Genomic DNA, 27032 nt, shown 5'->3' on the forward strand with positions numbered 1-27032 from the left:
GGGAGGGCAGGGGGGAACTGCGTTATCTGCCAAAATATGCACGCACCCAAAAAGCTTTCACCTGGAATAAAGCTTTGTTGGTCTTCAAGGTGCCCCTTGGACTCAAACTTTGGTTCAATGGCTTCAGCGGTGACCTTCCTGAAATCTATCCTCACCATGGAAATATTAGATTTGAGTGCAGTCGTGCCTTAAGGAGCTACAAAACGTTTTACAGGCAAAGACTCTCGAAAGCTCATATGCTGAACATTTTGTGGCTCTCTAAGGTGCTACTGGAGTTGGAACTGTTCTACTGAAGAACGGAACGGCTCTCTGATTCAGGGAGCTTTGACTTTCAAAAGTTCATACCCTGAAAACTGTGTTGGTCTCCGAGCTCGACTCTTAAGCGTTCTACTGCAGACGAACAAGGTTACCCTCTGGATCCCACTGGAAAACTATATAAGACAGCACTGGTGTTTTCCATGCTCCATGCAGCATCATAGAATCCTAGAGTAGGAAGGGACCTCCAGGGTCATCTAGTCCAACCCCCTGCACAATACAGGTATTTGCAACTACCTGTCCATCCAATTCTATGCCCAAGTGATCCCCCCTCCCAAAAAAATCTCCAACATGGTCTGGAGGAAATTCAGAGGTGAGGCACAGATTCTTATGAGGGGGTGGAGTGTCCTTTGGAGCCCCATTTTCTTCCCTTATTTTGTGTTCCATAAATTGCAGATGCCATGTCCCTTTAATAAATATCGCCCACTTTATTTGAAAATGTCTTTTTACAATGAGAAGAGTTGGTTTTTATACCCCACTTTTCACTGCCCGAGGGAGTCTCAAAGTGGCTTACAATGACCTCCCCTTCCTCTCCCCACAACAAGACTGGGGGGGGGGGGGCTGAGAGAGCTCTAACAGGACTACTCTATGAGAACAGCTCTATCAGGGCTGTGACAAGCCCAAGGTCACCCAACTTAGCTGCATGTGGAGGAGGAGCGGGGAATCAAATCCGGCTCACCAGACTAGAAATCTCCACTCTTAACCATTGCAACACGCCGATTGGGAGAATCCCCCCCCCCATTTTTCGGTATCAGTGGTCTTTGTGTTTAGCAAAAGAGCAATGGAAAAAAAAATTTCTCTGGCTTTTAAAGAATTACGATATTTCCAAGCTTGACATTTCCCGGGTGTGAACGCTCAAAAACATAATGTACAAAGCGACAAGTCAACACAATGTTCCAGTCAGTTCACAACATGTTCTTGCAAGAGACAAAGCAAACACAGGAAGAAGAAATCCGGGGCTGTCCTTTTGGGGCGTTTCCCAAACACGTGGACCCACTTGGTTGTTGGTTGTCTGAAAGCTCCGGTTTGCAGTAAAACCGTCCCCAGGTCAAAACTGGTGGCCTCTTCCATGCAGGAGCCCCTCTGCTTTGGAAAACAGCCACTCCAATCAATGGGGGTGCCAACTCAAATTCAAAAGAAATTCTGTCTAAACCTCTGGAAGAAGTCCCTGACAGTCAGAGCAATTTCTCAGTGGAACAGGCTTCCTCGGGAGGTGGTGGGTTCTCCATCTTTGGAGATTTTTAAACAGACACCCACGGTGTCTCCAACTCCATGCCCCTAAGATGCCCTTCTGCCCACCCACTTACAATCTGCCTAAAACACAGAATCAGCATATCTGACCGATGACCATCTAGCCTTTGCTTAAAAACTTCCAAAGGAGGAGAACCCACCACCTCCCGAGGAAGCCTGTTCCACCGAAGAACCACCCTGACTGTCAGGAACTCCTTCCGGAGGTTTAGCCGAAAATTCTTTTGACTTAATTTCATCCCATTGGTTCTGGTCCAACCCGCTGGGGCAACAGAAAACAACTCTGCTCCATCTTCTCTATGACAGCCCTTCAAGTACTTGGCTATCATATCACCTCTTAGTCGTCTTCTCTCCACGCTAAATATTTTACAATGGAGGGTGGGAGGACCATTCGTGGCTCGTATATCAGCCCAAGGAAACAAATTCCTCCTGACTTGGAGCATGAGCAGGCCGCAAAATAGCCATTTGTTTGTCTCCCGCATGAGTAAGCATCTCCTCCGGGCAGAAAAGCCATTGGAAACTGGCTCTCTCCTACTCATGTCCTATTTCAGCCTCAAAGGCAGGCCTCTGATTCCCCGTGAATTATTCTCTCGGCTTTATGCTCACAAGGCAACCAGCTTTGCCTGCCGCTACTCTTGAGAAGCAGTAGGAGGACAACAATTTAAAGGTCGGCGGTTTGTATGCCACGATGCCATTTCTGAAAGAAACCCAGATATGAGAATAGGTAGCTCTAGGAATCGCCTGAAATTCTATTGTTCTACCACAGAGTTGCTGGTGATTCCTAGAGCAATCAGCATCACAAAAGGGGCGGACAAATATACAAGCAAAAAAAGAAGAAAAATGCAAGGCTCTGTGTGATATTAACAATAGACCATAAGAAGTGTTGAAATTATTCCTACATCTGTAAAGAACCCACAACCCCTCCACACACACAAAAAAACTGTTTAATAAAAACCCCAAACAATAAAGACTTTAAAGCATACACTAATGCTTACGACCAACAGCCTAAAAGAGAAGCCAGGAGAAGAAAGAGAATATCGGCTGGGGAGTCCCAGTTTCAAACCAACAAAACCCAGTTCTTCATTTTGGCCTCCCACCTTGCACAGGCCCCTTCTTGTGGGCCTTGGGTAATGAACCATTTGAAAAATGGCCACCATCCATCAGTTAGTCGTTTCTCTTTCAGGAGGTTTGTGCATCAGATGGGCAGAAGGCAGCTCCAGGCAGCTAAAAAAAGGGAAGGGCAGTTCGGGGCAGGAGGCCTGAGAAATCGGCCCTCCAGCACCTGCTCTCTTGTGCACCTTTTGCTAGCAGCAGAGCATCTGGAAAACCCTGGGCCACCGTGAGCCAATCTGTCCCCAGCAAGGGGGAGAATCAGATGGTATTCTTTGCCCCCGAGTTTCCCTTTGCAGGTTCCTTTGAGATGAAGCCCCTGGCTGTAAATCAGCAAGAAGGGGTTTCCTGCAGCATGACGTCACGGAGAGAAGAGGCTGGCTGGGTGCCTGAGCAGAGCCAAGGAGGCTTCCGGTTGAGTAAACCTTCCGCTGGCTGCCTGCCTGTTGCAGATGCGGCTCGACAGGGGTCCCCAGAAGCCCTGACGGAGAGCAGTCTTCACACCGGCAGGCAGGGAGAGAACGGTGACGGCTAACTTGAGGATTCTCGGCAGAATCGGTCGAGAAATATTAAGGGAGGGAGAAGAGCTATCTTTTTGAACCCCCCTTTTCCCTCCCCCAAAGGAGCCTCAAAGCGGCTTACAAACACCTCCACTTTCCTCTCCCCACAACAGACACCCTGTGAGGCTGAGAGAGCCCAGAGAGAACTGTGACTGGCCCAAGGTCACCCAGACGGCTGCATGGGAAAGAGGAGTGGGGAATCAAACCTGGTTCTCCAGATCAGAGTCCACCCCTCAAACACGACAAAGAGCTGGCTTTCTGCAAGAGAATTATTAGAAATGAATACATCTTCCCTTTCGCCTTGACCCCTTTTTAAAGAAATCCGATAGATTTAGGGGGTTGTCGGCTTATTCTCTCCCCCTCTCCTTTCCCCTCCCTCACAAGATAAAGCCCTCCAGGGGAATCCTCTGTTCTTGGGGGGCAGAGAACGTCTTTTGCTCTGTCCCTGGCTGGGCCCTTTGGTTTGGTCCACGAGGGTCAGCTCCATGTCCTTGGACGGAAATCCCACAATGCCTCGGGGCCACTCTGTAGTATGGCCCATGATGCCAGGAGGCGAGATCTAACGCTTCCCCTTTTAGACTCTTCAGCACAAATGGCTTTCCGGGGGAGAAACTAAATCTCTGATCGACCTCGAATGCAGCTCAGAGGAGAATGCAGACGGCACTTCCTTTCCTTTGATGCAGCCTTCAAAGGCTCGAACGAGCACAGCACAGAACATTTCCCAAATGCAAAAATGGAGAACCGGATTCTCTCTTCTAGAGATTCGTCCTTCTGGCAGGGCGGGGCAGAGAAGATTCCCTCTCTGTGTACCCAAAAGGATGTATTCCGTAGGGAAAGCTCCATCTTACAGGCCTTGTGGAACTGAGCCAGCCCGGACAGGGCCCTGAGCTCTTCCAGGAGCTCATTCCACCAGGTAGGGGCCACGACCAGAAAGACCCTGGCTGAGGTTGAGGCCAGGCATTCTTCCCGAGGGCCAGGGACCACCAGTATCTTCAAACCCACAGAGCGAAGAGCCCTGTGGGGGCCATAGGGAGTTTGGTGGTCCCCCAGGTACGCTGAACCCAGGCCACAAATGGCCTTAAAGGTCAAAACCAAGATCTTGAACTTGAACTTGATCCTGTATCCCACTGCTCCATAAGGGATGTCCAGGAAGTCCATGTGAGAAACTTATCAGCTGCATTCTGTACCAGCCGCAATCTCCAAGTCAAGGTCAAGGGTGGGCCCACGTAGAGCAAGTTACAGAAGTCTAATCTGGAGGTGACTGTTGGATGGATTTCTGTGGCTAGGTGGTCCAGGCTCAGATAGGGCACTAGTAGCCTTGATTGGCGGAGAGGGTCAAACACCATTTGGGCTACCTAGGTGACCTGAGCCTCCATTGTTAAAGTCGCCCCTAAATTCCCCCGTCCAGGCAGGGAAGACATGCTGGTGCTTTCATACCCAGCGACAGGGCCTCCATCTTGGGGGAGAGACAGAGACCACCCAGGTCCCCCCTGGGCATTGTCAATCGGATCCGTTCTGGAGATTGGGCCTGGGACCATCTGCATGCAAAGCCGATCCTCTTCCACAGGGAATTTAGACCTAGTTAAACAATGGGTTTTATTTAAGCACGCACATATTGAGCTTGTGCGTAAACCGCGGCTTGACTTAGGTTAGCACCACTGGCACAGGAGGCCTTGCCAAGCACCCCCACGTGAGGCTAGAAGTCGGGTGCAAATTTCACCTGGCAGATTTCTGCAGGCGATGGGAAGGATCCACACCCACAAAGCTTTGCCACCTCTTTCCGACTCCCCTGATGCCGGCCAAATGGGGGGGAAATAATATTGTTAGAGCCCTGAGCACCTTATGTCGACCCTGCTGCCGAGGAGGGTGGGGAACCCTTCTGGCGTTGCTTCTTCCGTTAATTTATGCAGCAATTATTCCGATCCAAAACAGACAGCGGGAATTAGACACGCCGCCTTCCCCTCTGAGCTGGCCCGGCAGCCGCGTTCCTAACACATCTCTCTGTTTTTTTGTCGGCCGGCTGCTAATTAACGCCAAAGTCAGAGCCGGAGCTAATCCCAGAAGCGGCGTGTGGATTCCCCTCCCTCCCTCCCTCCCCCCGGCCTTTCCGCACAGAAGGGAAAGCTGCACGTCGCCTGTCTATGCTGGCTCCTTGGATCAGAGGGGGAGAGGCCGTCTGCCATTCTCTCTTTTGCTTCCCACGTGCAGCCAGCTGGGTGACCTTGGGCCAGGCACAGCTCTCTCAGAGCTCTCTCAGCCCCAACTACCTGGCTGGGTGTCTGTTGCAGGGAGGGGAAGGGAAGGCGATTGTAAGTTCCCTCGAGACTCCTTCGGGTGGTCAAAAGTGGGGTATGAAAACCCAGCTGCTCTTCTTCTTCCTGTCATCACATGGTTTTACTACAGTTTCTGGCAACTCCTAGAGAGGAGTGACATCACTTCCGGGTTCCCCCAGAAGTGATGTCATGCCACGGCCAATGGCCACCCTGTCGCAGGTCCCTGAGCCCACTGGCTGCTAGGAAGCTCTGGGTTTCCGCTCCCAACCTTCATTCACTTAATATTCCCAACCTGCATCCCTGCGCTGTAAGCATTTTAATGGGAGGGAGGGAAGGTCGCAGGCATCAACGTCTCCAGGCAGTTTGCGCAAGAATTGCAATTCTTTTCCTGCACCACTGCGTCATTCGCATCCAGCTCACGGCTGCAGCCAGCCAGGAGAACAGGGCCCAGAGATTCCTGCTGAATCACCACATTGGTGCGTAGAGGCTACGCAGAATTGCCCGCCAGGTCAGCGTAAGCTTGCCAGTGCCTTGGAAAGAGACTTCCCAACCCTCACAGTGGTGTGCTGTCACTTCCAGGATAAACCCGGAAGAGACATCAGATCTCTCTGGGCATCGCTGGACACTCTATGGTTTTACCATAGAGTGTCCAGCGATGCCCAGAGAGATCTGATTTTTACCATAGAGGCTATTCCTAGAGAGCTCGGACATCAGGCTCTCCTGCCTGCAACCATGAGGGCGATCATCTAAGCTGGATGCACTTGACGGCTCAGAGGCAGCCAGGAACTGGGTCCCCTCATGGGCTTTAGTTAAGGACGCCAGATCTGGGGTGGGAAATTCCAGGGGGGGAGGGGTAAGGCAGCGGAGATGTCGTGCTGGACAGCCCACCCTCCAAAGCTGACATTTCCTGCACCAATCTCTGTAACCTTGGGAGAACACCAGATTCACACCTGGAGGTTGGCAACCCTAGACATTCAAGGAGCATGCCTTGTGAGTTGTAGGGCTGGTTCCTCCCAGTTTTGTGTTGCAACCTAAAGCCGCAGAAGATCTGTTGTTTGGGTTTTTTCAACCCCACTTTTCACTGAAGGAGTCCCCAAATGGCCGGAAGTGACATCACGCCTCTCTAGGAATTGCTGGAAGCTCTATAGTGAAACCGTGCAGCAGGAAGAAGAAGAGCTGGGGTTTTGTACCCAAGGAATCCCAAAGCAACTGACCATCACCTTCCCTTCCTGTCCCCGCAACACACACCCTGTGAGGTAGGTGGGGCTGAGAGAGCTCTAAGAGAACCACTCTACAAGAACAGCCGCAAGAGAACTGGGACTGGCTCAAATTCACCAGGCTGGCTGCACGTGGAGGAGGAATGGGGAATCAAACCGGGTCCCCCAGATTACAGTCCGTCGCTCTCAACCACACCTCCAAAGCCGGCTCTCCAGAGGCAGGAAATGTTATCCCCCGTCCATCAAGGCCCTTGCCGAAAAGACCGGTCCCTTCAGCGGCTTCATTAGCGAAATGCATCTGAGAAGGCCCCGCCAGCCCTGCCCGGCCCCCCCCCCCACCTACACAGCACACGCCAGCTGGTGCCTTTCGTTCCAGGAGGGTGATTAAATATTGAAAGGGTTTTGTGAAAAAGTTGCGGGGGGGGGGAGGGCCATGCAGGAGGCGGATGAGTCAGGCCCGGCTGGAGGTGCCAGAACTGCAACCTGGGAAGCTCTCCAAGGGCTTTTGCAGCCCAGCAGCAGGGAGGGAGGAGGGGGCTGGAAGTGCCCGTGACAGATGCCCCCCCTGCATATTGTCCCCCCACCCTACCCCCGGCCCTTTGCCCACCCTACAGCTTTGCCTGCAGTTGGCCAATGCCTGTCAAACTGGGCAGAGTCAGCTTAGCAGATGTTTAGGAGCACCAAGCTCCTAGACTAGAAGTATTTGTACACACACGCTGACATATACATATATACACACAAACACACAACAGTCACAATTCCGTCTTGTGGCAGCCAGTTTATGGTGCCCCAGTAGGTTTCCCCAAGGCAAGAGACATTCAGAGGGGTTTGCCAGGGCCTGCCTCTGCACAGCAACCTTCAATGCATGCATGGCCTCCCATCCAAGTACTAAGCAGGCCTGACCCCGCTTAGCTTCTGATATCTTACAAGAGAAGGCAAGGTGGAGCTATCCAGATAGAGGCAAGAGGTGAATAAAGGCAGCAGCCTGGCCGTTGCTTGCCTCTCCCAAGCAACCCTGGCCTTCCTTGGTGGTCTCCCACGGACTCCCCGTGGTCAACCCTGTCACCTTCACACAAACACAGTCACTTACCCAGAGCTGTTCAGTGCATAAGCAGGTCTGACCTGGATTTCAACACTCACCACCTACTCTTTGGTTACGCAACGCAGAAGGCTCTGCAGCTGGTTTGCCGGAGAGTGAGGAAAGCTACGTGGGAGGCAATCCCTTCTTCTGTGTCACTGCAGGAGCCACGGTCGCCTGGCCCTCTGTGGTCATCCAAGGCCTGAGATCTCAGCAGAGCAGGGGATTTCATGGCTCAGATGCAGATGTGGAGGAAGAGGGCTGTGGCTCAGGGGCAGAGCCTCCGCTTGGCAGGCAGGAGGTCCAGGGTTCAATCCCCGGCATCTCCAGTTGAAAAGACCAGGCAGGAGGGGATGGGAAAGATCTCAGGGATAGAATCTCTGCTTGGCATGCAGAAGGTCCCAGGTTCAATCCCCAGCTGCCCACAGATCAAGGGTCTCATTCAGCAGATAGCAGTGTCATGTGTTCCCCGTGGCAGCTCTTTTAAGACTGTTCTTTTGCATTAACAAATGCAGATATTTCCCCGAAAACACCGTCGAGCAACCGTAACAAAAAACCCTATGTTTCCAAGTGGACATCTGCTCTATTTATCCTAGCAGAAGGTGGCAAGGAAAGGAATAAGACATACAGAAAAAATACAATTCGGCATGGAGCTCATTTACGTCTACACCCACAGCAAACAAAACAGAACTCAGGAGGTGGGGGCGGAAGGAAAATTAAACAAGCAATCTCTCGCTGTGCTGGTTTGGAACAGGCAGCAACCTCTGCGTGGGGTTTTATCCTAGGAGCATACCATGCAGAACCTCTGTCTGGCCTAGCATTTAAGGGAGGAGACTAGAATCAGAGGGGTCTGGGGTTCAGGTCTGCCCTAGATGGCCTTGGGCAGGTCACTTCCAGCCTAGTTCACCTCACTGGGTTGTTGTGAGGAGTGGAGTGGCCGAGGCACACCACCCTGCGCAGTTCTTTTAAAAGGAGACTGAAGCCTGTGTGACTTTGGCCGGTCACGTTCTCTCAGCCTGACCTACCTTACAGGGTTGTTGTGATGATTAAAAGGAGAAGAGGATGTTGGCAATTTTCGGTCCCCGCTGGAAGAAGGGCAGATCATACATGAAGTAAATAAGTAAATAAAAACAAGATGGTCATGGCAGAGAGGTAAATCACTTTCCATTAAATTTCTGTCGAAGGGGCAGGGCAGGTTTTCTCTGGGTGGTTGGCAACCCCGCCTTTCCCTCTCTCGGTCCCTTGAAAAAGGGATCGAGGTAAAGTCAAGGGCCATTCTTGGATTCCCTCAGTATATAAATAATTAAATGCTCCCCCCCCCCTGATTTTTAAGGAAATGGAACAAAACCTACGGCCTTCATTAACCCAGCAGGTTCCTTGAGACGTTTTTAATTTAAAAAGAAATACTGAAGCACTGCCAGACTGCTATAAAACCTCTTCTGCTTGCGGGGGTACTTCAGGATCATGGCAAAATGAACAATGGCTCAAATAATTTTGGAATGGGGGCTTCTGAATGGGGAGTGGGGAGACCAAGAAGGGGGCATCGAAAGAGGCCGCTGGAAGCCCTTTATCGGAACGAGGCCATCCCCTGCCATTCCCCCCCCTGCATCTGGGTGACGAAGATATACTGCCTCTACACTTGGAGGTTCTACTGTTAGCAAACAGCTTTCGAAAGGGGGCATCTTCAAGGCATTGCAAGGAATCCTTCGCATCCTGTGCTTTCCCCCCTGTGCAGCTGTGTAGACAGGGCCTCTCCTTCAGCGATATTTCTTCCCTCAGGGGATCTGAGCTGCTTTTCCACCTGGCCCAAAGGAGTAGGCGAAGACCACCCCTGTTCTGCTTTGAGGGAACAATTTTGACCAGGCCTTGGTTGGATGCAGGGGTCTCTTTCCCCTTCCTCCTCACCCATGTCTATTTGAGTTGCCTTAAAGCAGGCACTCCCCCCACCCTTTGCATGCCCTCAGTGGGTGGGCAGAAGAATAAGCCCGCTTGGGCCCTCTTGAGCAGACGCTGAGAGATCCCCGATGTGGTCAGGGCAGCATTTGCACTGCTGGGTTTTATGAGGCCAGCCCCCTCGGCGTCCTGATTTCAGGCAAAGAAGGAGCTGCAAGCAACATAAATCAACAGAGCGGTTGCACACAGCTGCCGGAGTTTATTTATTTGGATTTTTATTTATTTATTTGTGAGCAGGCTTGTAAAAGCCTCAAGGTGGTGGTTTTTCAGTCCAGTCAAAGGTGCTCCGAGTCTGCATACTCAAGCACAAGTTTTGAAAGACAGCGTGGCACACTGGTTAAAGACTGGTAGAGTCTATTGTATTTACTGCCCCCGTCCTTTCTCTTCGGACTCAGGACCAGGCTCGATCCCCCGTTCTTCCTCCTCCTCCTTCACACTCAGCCAGCCAGGTGACCTTGGGCCAGTCACAGTTGTCTCAGAGCTGTTCTTGCAGAGCAGTTCTCTCAGAGCTCTCTCAGCCCCACCTGCCTCGCAGGGTGTCCCAAGTGGTCACCCAGCTGGCTGCGTGTGGGGGAGGAATGGCAAAATCACACCTGGCTCTCCGGATTAGAAGCCACCGCTATTATCCATGAGCCCAGGCTGGTTAAGCACTACAGATCTTCCCTATTCTGAGAAATAAGGGCATACAAAAATAATTTGGGGAAGTGGAGGGGGCTGGGTCCGTTCATTGCCTATCAGTAAGTTCAGTTTTGGTTCGGGTACCACAGCATGTTTATCCACCACTCCTAAACCCAAAATTGGGAACCTGCGGTGAACACCTGGGGCTCTGGGGGGGCAGGTTTCCGATCTCCGGGTCCAACCTGCCCACCTCGTAACCCCCTAGTTCAGCTTCCCCCAGAATTGCATCCAGTCCAGACTGCAGATTTCAGGAGGAACAGAGCTCTCCATGGTGCTGATTCTAGCCCTTGGGGTAATCCCTAGCTTGGGATTTGGGTTCTCAGGACGGCTGCTGAAGGTTCAGCTCTGAATGGACAGACTTTTGCAAAATGCAAACTACAGCTAGTTATTGGGGGGTCAGAGAAAGGGCGGAGCGCTCAAGGCCTTGTGGGGCTCCCAGCCCTTCCCAGCATTCTTCGGAGTTCCCTCCTCCCAAGAACATTTACACTTGCCCAGAATTTTTTTCCCTTGACCAATCCTAGAAGGCCATCCAAGGCCATCATGCTTTCAAGGTAGTCATATTTTAAAAGATGCCTTCTACATAAGAGGTGTGGGGAGGGAGGGAGGGGCTGTGCCATGTTTTTCATTGCCCAAAGGAGTCCCAAAGCAGCTTACAAACTCCTTTCCCTTTCTCCCTACAACATACATCCTGTGAAGTAGGTGGGGCTGAGAGAGCTCTAAGAGAACTGCAGTGTGAGAAACAGCTCTAAGAGGACTGGGATCCACCCAAGGTCACCCAGCTGGCCGCATTTGGAGGAGGAGCGGGAAAGCCTTTCATAATCCGTGGGCTTAGAAGGGTGTAATTCGTCTTCGAGTGGCGGCTGTTAATGGATCAGTTAATCTGTCCCACAAATGGATTCTAGCACTTTCCAAAGCCCACGAAGAGCTTGGATTTAGTTGCAGCCCTCCAGATGTCCAATAATTATTAAAAACATACGCTTTTTTCCAAAAGTAAAATCTCATTAGCTGGATCCGTGGCTGCTCCGTCCAAGCTTTCTCACTGCCCCCTTTAAGCAATCGCTTCCCTGAAAAATGAAAATGGGCAGGCCCCACAGCCAAAAATCAATGAGCCGCTTTCCCCCGACCAGAAGGACCAAGGCCAGATCCTGGCCGCTCACATTTCATCCGAGCAGCACTGCCTGTTCTTCCCGCAAGGAGGGAAAGGGCCAGAAAAGTGATTTGCGGCCAGGAACGCAAGTGGGCCGAAAACACAAGCATGACCCTAACTGTTTTTCCACTGGAGAGAGGTAAATCCACTGTCCAGATTTTGGGGGGGAGGAGGGGATTAAAAGCTGCAGCAAGACTTTGGAGACAGCCCTGCCTCTCTACCAGGGGAGAGGCCAATTCCTGCCGTTCAAGAGCACAAGCCAGCCGTGCCCTCCCGTCCCGTCCCGAAAGGAGGAACGGCAGAGGAACCTGGATGCCGCTCAGATGGTGCCTGGAGGGGGCAAGGGAGGAAGATGCTTGTATTCTAAAAGCCAGAGGGACCTGGAAAGGGGGAGAAACTGCAGGCTGGCCGGCTTTCCTCTGGCAGGACGTCACACATCAGCCTTGGGAGCCATGATTCTGCCGACCGACGGAACACTAGAGCTTTAATGAGGCTATAAATAAATACCAGGAAGAGCTTTTGTTCTGCTCGGCTCCACCCGGACATTCTCAAAGCACTTAGAAATTTCGGGGGACAAGTCTGTTCCCTACAGGGGAGGGAAACAGCAAGAGAAGACGTTCCCCTCTGAGAAAAAAAAGAGCCCACACTTCTTTTGAGTCCTGGACAAGGTTTACGGCTAAAATCAGATGCACCTGAGTGCAACACTGGGAAAGGGGGTTCACCCCTTTGCCCATTCCAAGATGGATGGTGGCACTGAACTCACTGGCCTATTTTGATGCCAGTGCATTCTCTGCGTATCCTCAGATGCACTCCCCACACTGTATTTTTGATCCAGAAGTGGCCGCATATTATTATTAGACAAGTTGGTTCTTCTATGCCGCTTTTCTCTCCCCGAAGGAGCCTCGAAGTGGCTTACAATCGCTTTCCCTTTCCTCTCCCTCCTGTGAGGGGGGGGTGAGGCTGAGAGAGGCCTGATGTTCCTGCTCAGTCAGAACAGCTGTCCTGGTACTATGGCGAGCCCAAGGTCGCCCAGCTGGCTGCATGTGTGAGGCAGAATGCTGGACTAGATGGACCCCAGGGTCAATCCAGCAGGGCTCTTCTTACACACTGGCAAAAGTCTCCGCCCTGTTGTTGGTCCTCCAGGGGAACTGGTTGGCCATTGAGTGAGAGATAAGGCTGGACTAGATAGACCTTCACTGGTCTGATCCAGCAGGGCTCTTCTGCTATTCCTAGGAAGGCCTCTGCTTTTAGGCCTTGCTGTTGGCCAACCAGGGGAACAAGTTGGCCACTCAGTGAGACCGGATGCTGGAGTCAATGGACTACTGGTCTGATCCAGCAGGGCTCTCCAATTGTTCTGGACAGTAAGGGAGGTAAGCAGCCCATCAAGTATCCCAACCCCAAGCCCTTTAGGGATTTAGAACCAGCCCTATATAAACCTCAGGAGACTGGGTTAGACAGTCAGAAACTAGCACAAGAATCCAGAACCTGATAAACAGGATTCGACTTGCTACGTCAAGTAGGAAAAACGGTTAATAGGATACGAACAGCCTTAGGTGGTTGTGCACCTGCTGTTTATGTGGGGCAAAAAACAGATCCCAAACGTGATTGTAGTGCAGCCTGCCAAACCATTTCCCATCTATCCCAGGAATGTGAACGTTGTGCTTTCCAGGGAGATGTGACAGAACTCTTTGTACTCTCCCCAACTGTGACTCAGCGGCTTGAAAACTGAGATATTAGTATTTAGGTGGATTGCACAATCTGTTTAACTGTATCAACTGGGCTATACATTTTATATTATTCTATATGCTCCATATGCGCAATGTTTCCATATGATAAATTTAAAATATTGTGGTACTTTCAAAATATACAATATTCATCCAACTGTAACAAGCTTTGTTTCAAATTGCTGTAGTTCCTAGTCGTATCACAATGACCATTTATGACTGGAGGTTTCATGCTGGGCTGCAGGCTGGAGTTTTAGTCGTGGCAGGCTGCCCCACCTCTTCCTGCACCCACAAGGGGGAGCATTTGGCCTTGTGTGCCTCATCTGCCCCCGATTTGTGCTCCTGCATGGGAGCTGGGGCAGTGAAGTTCCCAGTGCATAAATGGTCATTGGCCAGCCGCCTTTGCTCCTCTTCTGCCTTAAAAGCCCCATGGGGCTGGGTCATTGAGTCAACACCAACTTGACACACTTAATTATTATATTAAGCAGAGTCACATTGTTCTAATGCCAATGAGCTTGGTTGGGCATAATTCTCCTGTAAGAATTCTCCACCACGCAACCAGATGGAAAAAGTAGATCTCCGCTCCCCACATAGAGGCACACACACACACGGAAGCGACTAGTCAAGCAAGCAAGTGGAAAGCTATTGTGGGCCCGTTAATCCCGGTGCCCTTTCTTGCTAAGCTGTTACACAGTCAGACTGACATAAATTAAAATTACAATTCCCAGGCACCATTGGAGCGTCTGCTTCTTCACTACTTCTCATCAGCTAAGCCAACAAGAAGTTCAGCTCTTCCCATTAATCCAGAATTAGAAGTGGCCCTTTTCTCCCCAACAACAACAACAACAAAATACCCCTTATTTGGCGTTTTTAAATATGATTAGACATTTTTCATGCATCGCTTCAAGCTTAAGAGCTGCCAGCTGAAACCCTGGCACTAAATCCCATTGAATGGCATGGCTCTTACCTCTGTGTAGCCCTGCTCAAAGGTTCCCCCCCCCTTGATGGTTAACTCTGTAGAAACACTGTTGTCTCAGAGCCAGAATAACCACAGGGTCCCCAAAAGGTCCCGATCCCTCCCCTACCTGAACTTTCCTGCACAGGAAGACGATTTGTTCCTTTAATGTATGCCCGAATTAAAGCAAAGGCTATTAGACAGGGGCCTATCCCAAGCAACCTCCCCAGGGATTAATGGGACTATCCTATAAACCTTTAGGGATCTGGGACACAGCATGGCGAACTCCAAAGCCGAGACGGCAGGGGTTTTGTCCGTCTTCAGCAGCCACGTATATGTGCACTTTAGGGTAACATGCGTGCGCTGAGACTGAATTTGAGGGCGGCTATACTAGATTCCAGCCTGCATGAAAAACACACTCGTCCCAAGAAGGTCCCCTTGAGGAACCAGCAGAAATCCTTTGTGAAACGTCCTCACAGCAAGCCGGGAATCTTTTTAACTTACTCCCATTCACTGCAGTGAGACCCGAGAAGCAACTGCTGCAGAGGATTTGTGGTCAACATGGGTAAGTCTATAGAAGCCCTGAGTCACAAAGACATCTTTGAGTTCGCCAACCACAGTGTCCTCTTATGGGACAGACCTCACCCAGCCATAGTGGTTCGGTTTTAAGAATCACACTTGTGTGTCAGGGGGGGGGGGCGGGGGCTAAATATTTTTAAAGGCCACATTTCTCCTTTTGAAGTGTCATGATTTGGGGAGAGTTGCCAAGGATTTGGTCTCCCTGCTCTGCTTTTGAGGCTGACTTGGGCGTGGGCTGCTAAGCCAGCGGATTTCAAGGTAAATTCCCAAACGGTTTAACATTCACACGTACAAAATCATTTCGGGCCCCAATGCATTCCCCCCCCTCCTCCCACCAATTCGTTGAAAGTTATCAATATCTGGCTAGTGAATCGTCCTCATCTCTAGACTCCCCCCCGATGGCTTTTACCCACCCACCCCTTTCGGAAATTCACGCTAGGAAAATGAACTCCCTAGAAAATATAAATCAGCGTTCGCCACCGAACCTTACTTGTGCTAAAATAAACAGCCTGGAATGGGTTTCCTTTGAATTTTCAGGAAATTGGGCCCACTGCTGACCCCCATGCGAGGGTCACCAAGGGCATATGCTAAAAACCCGTAGTTAATGGAACAAAATTCACCGGATCGCAGCGTGGCAAAAGGAGGCTTTCGGAAACTGTCGCTGAGATCCAAAAGCTACCCAGACCTTGGCACATGGGAGAGGCATAAAAACCAGCCATGCGCCCCCCGCCACCCCTCCGGCGGCCCAGAGAGACTCCCAGGTTTATCCATGATATATTACCCCAAAGCCCCAAAGCCAGATCTCAGCTGCTGGAGCTCGGCCCCCAGCAAGGTCCGTGCCAGCCTCCACCACGCACGCCCAGCCCTGCCTTTTCTTTCAGGGTGTCTCCTCACTAGCGACTTGTGGTCAGGCCCACGCAACAGAAACCCAACCAAAATCCGAAAGGGAAGAAGACAAGGTGCCTTACCAGAAGTCAACGAGGTTCCACTCCACAGCCCCCGGTCATTCGTTCATCCACGCAGCGGTCATTCCCCCCCTTTCCTTCTGCTTTTCCCTCCTGGCTGCTGGGAGGTGGCCGTCCGGAGGGGTTAGGAGGTGTCCCCGTGCTGGGGCGGCCAAGGTGATCACCCCACCGAAGACAGACTTCCAGGAAAGGAGACCCCCGCGAGGGGAGAGGCCATCGGCAAGCCGGCGGGAGACGCTCGCCCGTTCATGTACAGACGCTTGCACCACCACCGGAGCTGTGGGAGAGGATGGGGAGGCGGCAGGCAGAGCAGATGGGAGGGGGGAGGGAGGGAGGGAGCCGGGTGGCACATAGCACATGACAGATGTGTTGACTTTAACTTGCACAGGAAATTGATGATGCTCGGCCCAGAGGGGTGGAGGCACGGAGGGAGAAGACAATAGCCGGCATGCGCAAGGAGAAAGCCGGGTCTTTCACACCGGGCTCAGGTGCCGCTCGCCCCCTCCCCCCCTCCCCTTGCCTGGAGATCGGAAGCAGCAACACCGGGTGCGAAAAACGCTTGGCTGGGAGAATTGAGAGCGGTCCTTCTGCTTACCCAGCCCTTGCGCTGTGGTGCACCGTTCACCGAGACGGAGGGCAGGGGCCAAAAGCACAAAAGCCACTCTTTTTGGCTGCCCTGCAAGGGTCCTGGCAGTCGCTTGGGCTCCCCAAGGGGTGCTCACCTGTGGGTGGGGCCTGGAAACAGGAACCAAAAGGCAATGAGCACCCCCAGACCCAGCTGCCCCCTCCCGTGCAAGAGACTCTACTCTGACCTTGTTGGCAGGAGTGGACCAGCCCTCAAGCAGGTTTGGGAAGTCCCTAATGGGTAGCTACTCTGGGAGAGTCGCAGTGGCCGGGAGCACCCACGACCAAATGGGCCCACAAAAGCCACTGAGGTCTGACCTTGGATGACGGCATCGGCCCCCTTGGGAGTCATGCAAATTCCGGGGTTCACTTGGTTGGCTCTCTAGCAGTGGGGTGACCAGCTCTGGGTTGGGAAATTCCAGGAGACATCACGGTGGAGACCTCCGATGGCAGAATGCGGGGAGGGTATCAGAGGATAATGCCGAGCAGCCCAAAGCACCTTAATCCCCCAGAGGAACGGCAGCGTGGCCGTGGGCTGCCATTCTGGAAGATCCGCAGGGATTGCCTGGGGGCTGGCAAACTCACACCCCAGGGCTGGTTGAACGTCCGGGTCCACCCTTGCCTGCTGGAGACCCACTGAGATGGGCATGGGCAGGAACATGGCTTCAGGTTCCTTGAAGCATAAGCTCACTCCTGGGCCAGATAATCCCAGCAAGAGAGAACAAGGAGAGTGTGATCTCCTGCACGTCCTGGATTTAGCGTCTGCAGCAGGCCCAACAGGGTCAAGCAGGCAGGTAAATCACGCAACGATTCGCCCAGTGGAATCGAGTAGATATACAGAGCAGCCAGAACGCCCCCGGATCGGGACGAATGGGTGGGCTCGGGTTTCCATCTCCTTTCTCCACCCTCCCGGTGTGCACTCTTGGAAGCCTTGCCTTTCCATGAACTCTACTGGTTAGCAAGAATTTTGTTTTGATCCCCACTTTCTGTGTCCAGACGGCTGCCGGAGAGGCTAACGAATCGCAGTCGCAGCACGCAAAAGAAAAATTGCATCTCCGAAAAGCGTTTAAACCAATACGGCAGGGTGTGCATTTAGTTATTTCTCTTTTTGGAGATTTCGATTACAGCCTGTCTTTGGAAGTTCAGAGTGGATTACGCAACTGCCCAGGACGCAAAACCCCTCGATGAAACACAAGGTCAATAACAATTAAAGTCAATTCTATAACGCATTCGAATTTTAAATGTTAAAATGGGCCATTGCGTTTTCTTTCATAAGCGAGGGGGCAGGACATGCGGAAACGGCAGTGGAGGTTTTCAGCCCGATGGGGTCGGACAGAGAAGCAAGTAGTATTCGATGTTACTTCCGCCAGGCGGAACAGTTCTGCCTTACAAGCCCTGCGGAACTGTCCGAGGTCCTGCAGGGCTCTGATGCCATTTCGCAGAGCATTCCACCAGGCCGGGGCCAGGATCAAAAAGGCCATGGCTGTGGTTAAGGCCAATTTTATTTCTTTAAGGGACCCCGAGCAGATTTTTCTCACTCAAATATAATGTTCTGTGGGGGGGGGGGCATACTGAGAGAGGCAGTCCCGCAGATACGAAGGTCTCAGACCATTTAGGGCCCTGAAGGTAAGAACTATTACCTTGAATCTAATCTGGTCTCCAATCCAGAGCCACCACAGGTAAGAGAGCACCAGTGGAATATGGGCTCCCCCTTTGGACCCAGCTGAGGCCTTGCAACCACATTACGGGCTACGCGCATGCACACAAACAATTGAGGACAATCAAAGCGCTGCATGAGAAAAAACACCAACGTCCTTTATCCATAGCTGAAACACCAAATTTGCCCACGGTTTTATCAACTGCTGGATAAGCTATGCCAGAGTAAACAAATAGCGTGTATCAAAGAGCAGCCAAGAACGTCAGCAGAGAGAGAGAGAGACAGGGCGACCGTCCTGAGAACGAGAGATCGGAAAATGTCGCACGGAAAAACCTACGTCCGTCGGAAGCAGCGCGCTCGTGCTGAGCAAACAAACAAGTCGAGCCTCAAAGCTGCCATCCGCTCTGCTCTCTGCAACCTTTACACTCCCAAATTTCAGTTTGCAAAGATGGCGGAAGCCTCCTGGAGAAGGGGAGGTTGGGCAAGGAGATTACAGGGCGTAATCCCAACCCCCCAAGCAAGATAATTCAGGGAAAGAGGATTACCCACCGTAAGCCCGGCCTTTGCCTAAATATAGACAGGTTCTGCCTTTGCATCCCATCCTCTCTAGCAGAGAGAGAGAAACAGAGAGAGAGAGAAAGAGACAGAGATTTTCTTCCTAGTCCGTCTTTTGGAAGGAACTTTGCTCTCCAATATCCCAGGCCAAACATGACCGACAGGCTCTCTCCTTGCCCCTTCCTCTCCCTCCCAAGCAATTTCCTCTGGCCTCTGACAGCCCAAAGAGAATTTTAATTTGCTGAACCGAATCCTCATCGAGGGAAAGGTAATACGTTTACATAACGTTTCAAAATGGAAAACAAGGGAAAGGACTGAAGGAGGCAAAAGTCGTCTCACTCTTCAGCCTTCAACGTAAGAAGGGACGTAGAGGCTTGGAAATATAGAAGATTCCCCTTTAAAGCATAAACCATAATAGAGGCAGAGAGCTTTTTAAATGGCAAGACAGTGACTGGGGCCAAATTAGGCCTGATGGTGTTTTGGTCTCAGAACAGGCTTGAGCCCACAGTAAGCTCAGAAATGACTGAGTGAGGTTTTATAGTTTCTTGTTTTAATCAAACGTACCCTTGTTTAATTACACTGTTATTTAATACCTTGTTCATCGTCCTGAGTTGGTAAATCCAAGAGGGGTGGCATATAAATCAACCCTCCACCGATAAACAAAAATAAATGCATTCACCTGGAGAAAATGCCTGCTTTACAGGGTGGAACGCTTCGTCCTTGCCTCCTACTGAGGTCCTGCTGTTCCCCCAAACCCTGCTCCTCCCAAATTTCCAGGTATTTCCCAATCTGCAGCTGGCAACCCTCGATTCAAGGGCTTCAGCCCTACATGGCTCCGATCCAGGACAGAGATGGGGCCTTTTAGAGAACTAGAATGGTTATGGTGCCAGGTTGAAGGATTTCCATTCTGTAGGGCCAAACGCAGGGCCTTCCGGTGGGTCAAGGTGGGCAAGTCTGTCTGGAGCAGCAGAGAAGAGCCGGAGTCCAGCAGCACCCAAAACAAGCAAAATTGGTGGCAGGAGAGGAGCTTTCGGGAGCCGCTGGTCACTTCTTCAGATACAGCTCGATTCTGAGTCCATCGGTCCCTTATTTCAGAAAGCTGGTGATTCCCAGTCTGTACGGTGAAAGGCAGCGCCTTCCCTAGGCAAAGATCAGGGGGGTAGCCGTGGGATTTGGTTGGTAGCAGGAGAAAAGAGCCAGAGTCCTGGCAGCACCTTCCAGACTAGCCAAATTTGTGGCAGGGGAGGAGGTTTCGAGAGTCCCTGGCTCGCTTTTTCAGACACACCTTCAGAAAGAGATACTTAAAAGGCACCGGGAATGTCAAGCCGCTCATTAACGCCAAAGTAATTCCGTAATCTTGTTGTGCAGGGGGAGAAGGCTATCAGAGTGTTCGGCTCGCGATTGGGAAAAATTAATTTAGCAACCTGCCGACATCCAAAAGGCCATCTCTGCCGGATTTGTCGGCATTATAGCTGGATCCTATTATGCCGGGTGCTGAAAGGAGATGGGAGGTGACGTGGACAGCCACCAGGTTTGTGCCTCACACTTTTAGGGTGCTTAATCAGAATCCAGCCAGCTCCAGGCTTGCCAGCCTCCTGGCAGGGCCTAGAGAGCTCCCAGGATTACAACTTACTTCCAAATGACTGAGATCAGCTTTCCTGGAGAACTTGCGGAAATGAAAGAGCCATCGTCCGAGGAAGTCCAGAGGAGAAACAGTGCCAGCGGACGATGGCGAATAGGTATCTCTTATTTAATGCGTAATCCAAACTAAACAGTCCAGAAAAGCCAAAGCGAGTCCCGGAGGAACAAAACTCATTTTCAACTTAAATCTTCATCAGTGGCTCTTCAATGCTGCTTGTACTCCAACTGAACTCGTGTAGGTAACATAAATTGTTGCAATCACCTCGAAATAGCCAGTGGACCAATGCTGGTTCCTGAATGTTAATCTGTGTGTGGGATCCTCTGGAATAATCCTACAATATGACTATCTAAAATAGTTCAGTTGGGGTACAAGTAGCATTAAAGAACCACTGATGAAGACTTAAATCGAAAACGAGTTTTGTTCCTCCGGGGCTTTGATTCAGATCAGAGACTAAAGGGAAAACCAAGGCAAGGCTTCCGGTAGGGGATTAAACTGGCACCGTCTGGTCCCTCAAGGAGATGCTTCAGTTCCTCTAGAAATACCTCCTGGATTCAGGAGAATGACTACCCTCACTTGTTCTGATGTAAGTCCAAGTATACAGACGTCAAGAAAACTTTATGAACTCAAGGCATGGGAAAGAACTGTGTACTGTCCAGGTGCACACACATACAGGAAACTACAGTGTCAAAAATCAAAAAAGTGGATTCTAGATCACATCAAGTGCTTCCAAGAATCAACGACTGAGGGTATCGTATTTTGGTCGTCACATGAGAAAATGATGTGCAGAGGAAGGCTCAACCTGAGATGGAACAAAGTCAATTCCTGGGGCACCTTTGAGACAAAGTTCTATTCCAGGGATAAGCTTCTGCAAATTTTACAAGATGCCTGCACACAAAAACGTCTCCCCAGAATTAAATTTTACTGGTCTTTAAGGTGTCCCTGGACTCCGGTCTTGTCCTGTTGCTTCAGACCAACATGGTGGCTCCCCACTGGAATCTCCCAACCTGAGATGGATCAACCCCATCAAGAAAGGCCTTCATTTGCATGACCTGAGCAAGGCTGTTAACTGGAGATTTGGGAAGACATGAATTCAAAGGGTCGTCAGAAGAACCTTGATAGCACAGAAATATACACAGAGCAGGCGTACACCCCAAATGCTTACAACATGCCCCACCCTCTCTGCCACAAATATTCATGCCTCAGGGCCAAATCAGGGCTTCTCCAAAAGAGGCAAAGGAAACAGACGGCAAATCGAGACCCCAAAAATTAGTAACTGCTTCTCCGTAACCATATTCCTTCTTGCCAGCGTGGTGCAGCGGTTAATAGCGACGGCCTCTGATCGGGAGAACCGGGTTCAATTCCTCACTCCTCTTCCATATACAATTAGCAGCGTGACCTTAGCCGAGTCACAGTTCTCTCAGAGCTCTCCCATCCCCACCTACCTCACAGGGTGTCTGTGAGAGGAAGGGAAAGGTGCTTGGCAGCTGTCTTGAGACTCCTTCAGGTAGTGAAAAGCACGGTGTAGAACCCAACTGCTCTTTCTTTTTCTTACCTGGCGGGATGAGCTATTTTCTAAATTACCCATGGGCACGGAAGGGTTATTTCCCAAAGGCAGAGCTGAAACTGGGCTTGGAGCAAGGAGACCAGCAGGGGGGGGGAAGAAGCCCACGTAACAGATCTCGTTCCCATACGAACATCCCTCCCAGGCCCGCAACAGAGTGGAGCGCGCACAAGAGCTCTGCCATCTTCCCCTCCCACGCACTCCCACGCACAACCTGCATGCCAGCTCCCCATCACAACCCCTTTCCCCATCCTAATAAGTAGGAACGTGCAAAGCCGGTGACTTGGAACACAGACGGACAAGCACTTGCCACGGGCAGACAACCAAGGGGGAGAGAAGAGTCTACCATCTGAGTTTTCGAATATTCTGAAAATGCCCGAAAGTTTCCACAGATGCAACAATTCCCCGTCAAAGAACACAGCTCCTCCACCTCCCACGGCAGCTCCAAACCCCTCCCCGTGCCCCACATGCAAAGACAGCCCAACCCTTCTGTCGGGAATCCTTCTGCAGGCAGAAACCCTACAGAGAATCTGTGCCACTGATCTGGCCACGATTGAGTTCTTTTACCCTGTGGGCTGCAACCCCTTTGCCCCGATCGCATTTTAGAGACCCGTCTTACGACATTTTTGCAGTAGGGCCTGCGTACTTACGGCGGCAGCCGGGAGCCAACAGGTATGCCAAGGGAGGGCCAGAAAACGATGCAGAATCCCACAGGCTGACTTCTTCTCACCCTGCTGCAGCCTCGCTCGCTGTGTTTCCCCCCCAGTGCAGAAAAACACGTGCCATTTTACAGCGTGGTTTCTTTCCAGGGTTCCTCTCGGCCCGCTCAGTCCCTGCAAACCAAGGGGGGGAGCCTCGCTTGACACAGAAACTGGTCCATCTTACCGGGAAGGAGAAGTTCTCCACGGCTGACAAAGCATCTCACTCTCCTCGCTCTCCTCTGGATTCGTCTCAGCTCCAGAAAGCAGGGAATGCACCACCGTGGAATCTCCCCTCCGGGCAGTGACGCAGCCCTTGCAGGCCGTGCATTTCAATGATGCGCCGGAGGGAGGGGGATCCCGGCAGAGGGGAAACGGAGCTGGAGGTGTCTGTCCAGAGAGCAAGAGAGAAAAGGGGATTTTAAGGGCCGAGGAAACGCAGACCGGAGGAGGGACTGATATACGGAGAAGAGCAGCCAGGGGAGGAGGGGTGGGGAGGAGAAATATGTGCTATCTCATCTGGGTAATAAATTACCAGCCCCTTTCTTTGGTATTAAAGCCTTTTACGAGAACTCTCTTGCTAACAAGGATGCTTCAAGTGGGGATCTCTCGGTGCCAGTTCGCCGGCTGCGCTGTTAACTCTTGTTTTCGCCATTCGGTGCCTCTTGGGTTTCATGGACTACAATTACCATGAGGACATACAGCATGCTCTGGCAGGGGCTCATGGGAGTTGTAGTCCAGGAACATCTGGAGAGCCACGGCTTGGCCACCCCTGCCCAATGGCATCACCTCTCTGCTGAGGTACGTCTCCTCCCCAAAACCTTACTCTCCCCAGGCTCCAATCCCAAAATCTTCAAGGTTTTCCCAATCCGGATTTAGCGACTGTACGGCCAAAGGACTCAGGCCAGCTCAGACAAAGGACTCCCCCGCCCCAGACTCTGGTTTTCTTCAGGGCATCTTATATTTAAGGAACGACACTCCACATGGCCAAAGCGCACCATGTGCCGTTCTGCAGGAGGAAGAGGGTCACGCAGAGCAGCCCCCTTGCCAGCCTGCAGAACAAGCTCCCTGCTGCTCACCTATTTCCTGGGGCTGAACAGCAGGAATCCCATTAGCTGGTGGAGATCGGCCAAGCTCAGCATGACTCACCATTCGGGGAGCGGGGGCCACCCACAATTAATGCTTCCCCTCCGGCGGCTCCTGGCCAGCTCCCTTCGCCCTCTCCACACCCCTTTGTCATGCCCAACCGCTCCAGAGGAGGAGAACGGTGTAGGAGCTCTCCCCCTCCCCCGTCCCTGCTGCCAGCCCTAAATAAGCCAGACCACTAGCTTGCTTGCACATTCATGACTGATGAGATTGCACAGCAGTGCATGCTTGGACTAACGCCGGACTTCGCACGCCACATGTGAACATGGCTTACAGATGGGGTTGCCGGCTCTGGGTTGTCGTTCTGCCTGTTGTTCAACTGCCGCTCTGGAGGCAAGCAGGGAGGAAGAGTGCTCCAAAAAGCAGGAGGTCCGATGTTGAGCCAGATAGGAAACCGTGGAAGTCACCAGGAAGTTCCTTTCCTCAATTCTAAGCTAAATATATGTATCTTCTCCTTTCTACCCTGCTCCGTTACGCACAATCCAGATCTTGAGTGATGGAAATTGAATCGCTTTCAATCCAGTTTAAAATGCATACCGCACATGTGCCTTTCTCACCCTTTACTCACTTTGCCGTGCTCCCAGATCGGGTTGCCACTTCTCCAGGTGGAGCCTGGCCACCCCCAAGTTCTGCAATTGATGCCAGAAGTCAACTCCTCTGGCGAAGAGAGCTGCTTGGGCACATGGACTCTCCAGGCATCTTGGGTTATGTGGTTCCCCTCCTCCCCAAACTTCTCCTTCCCCACCAGGCTCCAGGTATTTCCCAACCCAGAGCAGCCAGGCCTGACCCCAATTTGATTGGTAAATCTTGGGATTATTTGGCAGGGGAGAGCTGCCCTTTTTAATACAGGTTTACGGGTGGATTCTCTGGACAGAATTCACTGGGCTACTAGCAGCTTGGAGGGAGGACAAGAGAGCAAACAGCAGACCCAAGCACACACTGGAAGCCTGCCTGCCTGCCTCTGGCCCCCTTCGGAAGGCACCTCTCCCTTCCCACACCTCTCCCTTCCCACGGTGTCATTTGGGGGCTCCGGATTCAGCTGGCACCTGTCAGCTGAGGAGAGGGATAATTAGAGCGAAAGCACGAAGCAGGAAACTCTCTCTGCCACCCGATGCATATTTCATGACCCCGCCGTCAGCTGCACTGCAGTGCATTGCTGGGTGGGGGATGGATAAAATATGGTGCTCACTTCCCCCCCCCCTTTGCAGATACAGGAGCTGCAATGGGTGGGGGGACAGTCTCCACTTCAGGTGAAGGAGAGAAGCTTCCAAACTGGCTCCCCACAACAAATATGGGGTGTTTTCTTCATCTAAGAGTCTGGGGCAAGATGTGGGTTTGCGAACAGTACAGATGTCGTCCTCCAGGTGGGGACTGGGGATCCCCCGGAATTGCAGCTCCTCTCCGGACAACAGAGATCAGTTCCCCTGGAGAAAATGGCTGCTTTGGAGGGTGGAGTCTATTTTCATTTTACTGCATTGAAGCCCCCCACCCCACCCAACCCCAAACCCACCCTCCTCAGGCTCCACCCTCAAAATCTCTGGAAAGGATCTTGCACCATTAAAATGATTACTATTAACCCCCTCCTAAGGGGGCAGGACATGCTGCTGCCAACTCTCAAAGCCCCTAAAGGGAGGGACGGGGTTGCTAGCCACTCCATCGAGGCAGGAGGGGGGCACCCTGCCCCAAATTCCATGCCATTTAATAAAAAGGGGTGCCCCCTGGCCATTCTACTCAAGACCAGCCTCCGTCTCCGAGACGGCGTCTTAAAAACACGTTGGGCTTTTGCACAGGGGGCTGCCAAAGGGTCTCTTCCCTTTTTCCGTACTGGGCTAGAATTAATTAGAGGAGGAATAATTTGGGCAGCGTTCACTGCTGCGTCAGCATTCGACGCAGTCACTGAGATGGCCCCGCCGGGCACCTCCCTTCCCCGGGCCGAGGCAGGCTGAAAATTGCCACGGTCAGCAGACAGCTTGGACCGGAGGGCCGGGCAGGCCTTTCTCCAAAGGAATCATTTCAAAAGGGGGATGGGGCAGGGCCTTGGGCTGCAGCGCCCCCTCCAGGGCGAAGGAGGGAGGAAGAAGGACCATCACATCAAAACAGATTTATGGGAATGAAATGTGTGCAAGAAAAGAATTCCATTTTCAGATTTAGGTATATTCGACTCCCCAAATATCGGTGTTTACCAATACGATGCCAAGGTGGTATTCAGATTTGGCCAAATTCGGGAATCCCACACGTTTTCAGCTCTGATACTGCATACGGGGCCGTTCAAGGCCATGGCAAATCCAGCCCTTCCCCAGCCCTCTAGCCCTCGCCCCGGCCTTGTCCCCAGAGCCCTGCTGGGTTCCCTTCATGCCCCTCATTGTTACATGGGGTCAAATTCTTTCTAATATTCGTCACCTAACTACCTGCACTTCAACTTGAACCTAAGAGCCCCCAATATCTTTTTTACGGGCCCTTTTGCTCAAGAACTAGGATTTCGCCTTTCACGGGCCCCTAATGCATCCTGGCATCTGTGTTTGTTCTGCCCCTTTAGTTTTTCGAAGTTTGTCTTCTGTTTTTAGACATTTGTGTTTTGTTTGTTATAAGTTTCTCTTTTGTTTCTAGACGTCTGCGTCTTGTTTTGAGAAGCTTGCTTTCGGTTTGTGGTGTCGCCTTCCGGTACTGACCACGGCTTAATCTGCTATCCTTGAGGGGGAACAGCAAACCTTTTTAAAAAGTTCAAGGACCTTTATTCAACATCACCTGACTCCATGCTACTGGAAGGAGCAGGGAAATGCAGGAGCTCAGAAAACTGAAAAACTACAGGGCAGCAGGTATTTGTCTGTCACGAAAAGGGCAGGGCATGCAACTTTTTAAAATGTTAAATCTAGGCCACTAATACCAGGGTTTGTTTGAAGCCCACCCTGCCTCTTTAATTACCCCTCCGCTCTGGCCTAGCTGGGGAGGAATGGAAGCCTTAGGTTGAATTTGTATTAGAAGTGTTTGAAAAGCCAAACAATTCCCAAAACAGACCTTCGTAAGTAAAAAGTCTATTTAGCAAAATCAAAGTTGGGTGTCACTCAGCCCTTGGAACTAGGAGCAAAAACTTGAACACAGGACTGTGTGTGAACTTCCACAAACACCCTTAAATAACCAACACACACACACCAGAACAAAAGAAGAATAAAAAGGGGGGGAGGAGAGGAGTGGAGAGGAAAAAGGCCACAAAGCTCCCTTCCAAAAAAAGAAGGGGAGGGGGGAGCAAGAAATGGTAAAGGAGAGAGAAAATCCCAATAAAATAAGATTTTTAAAGCTAAAAAGATCCAGAAACTACCACCCCAAACGCACACAAGCCCTCCAAAAGA

At 51.5% G+C, this 27032-nt stretch overlaps 1 protein-coding gene across 3 annotated transcripts in view; it reads right to left on the reverse strand.

Annotated features, from left to right (window-relative positions):
* Positions 1-27032, reverse strand: part of SV2B (synaptic vesicle glycoprotein 2B) — a 46901-nt gene that overhangs the window by 19356 nt on the left and 513 nt on the right. Inside the window, exon 2 of one of the 3 annotated variants that reach the window (XM_077317662.1) lies at positions 22727-22929. The gene's annotated coding sequence lies outside the window, so the exon portion shown is untranslated. Of the gene's footprint in view, positions 1-15805; positions 16122-22491; positions 22692-22726; positions 22930-27032 lie in introns of those variants that run through there. The other 2 variants (XM_077317663.1, XM_077317661.1) reach the window with 2 other exon arrangements.

Source organism: Paroedura picta, chromosome 18, assembly GCF_049243985.1.
Source record: "Paroedura picta isolate Pp20150507F chromosome 18, Ppicta_v3.0, whole genome shotgun sequence".
NCBI classification, from domain to species: Eukaryota; Metazoa; Chordata; class Lepidosauria; order Squamata; family Gekkonidae; genus Paroedura; species Paroedura picta.